The sequence below is a fragment of the Rattus norvegicus genome, chromosome 3 (assembly GCF_036323735.1).
Source record: "Rattus norvegicus strain BN/NHsdMcwi chromosome 3, GRCr8, whole genome shotgun sequence".
NCBI lineage: Eukaryota > Metazoa > Chordata > Mammalia > Rodentia > Muridae > Rattus > Rattus norvegicus.
In genome coordinates, this window is record NC_086021.1 from 176,722,472 (window position 1) to 176,725,260 (window position 2,789).

Here is a 2,789-nt window from a genome sequence, read left to right on the forward strand (position 1 = left end):
GAGTGTGTGCGTGTCTATGTGTGTATGTGTGTGTGTGTGCCTGTGTGTATCTCTGTGTGTGTGTCTGTGTGACTGTGTATGTGTGTGTCTGTGCGTGTGTGTGTGTATGTGTGTGAGTGTGTGTGTGTCTATGTGTGTATGTGTGTATGTGATGTATGGGTGTGTCTGTGTGTGTGTATGTTGTGAGTATGTGTGTGTCTATGTGTGTATGTGTATGTGTGATGTATGGGTGTGTCTGTGTGTGTATGTGTGTGAGTGTGTGTGTGTCTATGTGTGTATGTGTGTGTGATGTATGGGTGTGTGTGTGCGTGCGTGTGTGTGTGTGTGTGTGTGTGTGTGTGTGTATGCTTGAGCTTGTACCTTAGCTTTATTTAAATTTATGCCACGTGGGTATGTGCACATGAGTGTGGGTACCTATGGAGATCAGAGGGCGCATCAGATGTTGGGGAGGGAGAGTTACAGATGATTATGAGCCACAGGGCACGGTTGCTGGGAATTGAACCTGGGTCCTCTGTGAGAGCTCTCAGTGCTGAGCCAGCTCCCCAGCCTCTCCTACTGCTCTGCTGTCTCCTCTCTGGCTGGAGTGGGAGCCTGGGATGGGGAAAAGCAGCACAAAGGAAGCTGGAGGAGTCATGAAGTGAGGAGGCTTGGTGAGGACGGAAGGAGCTCCGTGGCTGCGTGCCCTGAGGTCCCTGGAAGCAAGCCTAGGACATGGGATTGAGGGCAGGGGTCCAGGTCAGTATCAACAGCACCTCCCCATGGAGGACATTGGGCGGATGGCCTTCATCCCAGGAAATGGTCACCATGGTGACAAACAGCCCCTTCTGGGAATGGAAACACCCCCACACCCCTACCACTGCCACAGATGTCGTCTGGCCAGCCCACAGTGGAAGCAAGCCAGCTGTGCACCACTGGAGGCCTGTCAAGATACCAGAACACTCTGCAGCCCAGAGAGAGGCAACATGGCGAGGGGATTTGGAACTCAGCCCTCAGAGCTGGAGTCCAGAGTCTCAGCTCTGCCTGTCAACTTGAAGAATATCAGTCAGGTATGGTCACTGGTCACCTGTGCACTTACGGCTCCTTGAACGGGGACAGAGATGACAAGGACAGCTTCCCAACAGAATCTGTCACCCATGTGATCAGCGCATGGGAAACAGTCAGACATACGGTGTGCATAGCAGACACTCCACCCACCCCCACGCCACAGCCTTGAGCTGCAGCATTCATCCTGGGCACACGAGGCAGGGGCAGGACAGGGGGCTGTCCCTGTGGGAAAAGAGGGAGAAGCCAGGTGTGGTGACACTGGCCTAGAATCCCAGCACTCAGGAGAAGAGGAGGAAGATGGTTCCGGGCTAGCCTCGGCTATCGTCAGTAGTCTAAGGACCAGCAGGTATACCTCACAAATAGAGCTTACCCAGCACGAGAAGGCCCCTGGGTACCATTCTCAGGACTGAAAGCAAAGTCTGGGGGTGCAGCTCAGTTGATAGAACCCTTGCCCAGCGTGCAAAACGCCCTGGATTCTGTCTACACAGCATAAGCCTGGTCTGGTGGCTCGAGTTCAAAATCCCAGCATGTAAGGGGTTCAAAGTCATCCCTAGCTCCACAGATAGCTTGAACCCAGCCTAGGATACATGGAGCCCAATCCTGACACACACCCCTCATCCTGCCACAAAAAAAGGGGTAAAGTTTCTGTGGGTGGATGCTCCCACGCCAGTCAGAACCCCCAGGCCCTGGCGACAGGGGTTTCCTCTGTGCTTTGCTCTGTGTAGGTCTTTCTTTCTGTCTACTTTCCCACTCTGGAAAGGCATTCTTCCCTCAGGAAAGCCCCAGATCCTGGCCCCGCAGCTCCACCCAGAGCCCTGGCCTGCATGTGGCCTAGTTCCTGCCCCTGTGGATCGTGGGATTCTGAGCTGCTGGCCTAGGAGCAGGAGCTGAGGGAGAGAGGGGACTTCTCAGAGACTCCCCGCCCCCCTCAGCACAGCCTGGGATCCTGTGGTACAGGGGTGGGCGGTGGATCCCATCACTGATGAGAACTCCTAATACCCCTTCTCCTAGCTGCTAATCACTTCCAGATTGGTCGGGTCAGGGCCAGGGCTGCAGCCGCCCGGCTCCATAAACAGCCCAGCATTCCAGATGTCGGCTGGCTCCAGCCTGTCGAGAGCAGGTTCATGGGATCAGGGGGGTGTGTAGCAGGTGGAGGACCCTCCCCACCAGCAGCTTCAGTGCCCCAGCCAGCCGGGGATCCTAGGTCAGAAATGCACCTTGGAGAATAAAAAGTCAGGGGAGGGAAACTGAGGCCAGAAGAAGCAGAGGAGGGGACAAAGAGGCAACTATGCTTCAGTACCAGGGACCCAGCACACAGTAGACCTGCACACTGACAGGGACAGGGAGGAGAGCCATCCTGGCCCATCCTCCTCCCCAGCGAATTAAACACAGCTCCCCTCTGGGCCTTGATTTCCTCTTAGGTCAGCCGGGAAGGCTGAAGTTCCACAAAGCACTCTAGCTCTGCTGGGTACACGGCTGCCAATCATGCCTTCTCATCCTCCAACCTGAAAGCCCTCTTTCAGGAAGTGCCCTGACTGCTGGCACACCTCTCACTTTGTGCCAGCCACCATCCAAACAGTGCCTACTGTCTTTGAGTCTCTAAGGAGGAGGAAGAAGAGGAGGAAAAGGAGAGAAAGAGAAGGAGAAGGAGAAGAAGAGGAGGAAGAAGAGGAGGAGGAGGAGGTGGAGGAGGAGGAGGAGGAGGAGGAGGAGGAGGAGGAGGAGGAGGAGGAGGAGGAGGAGGA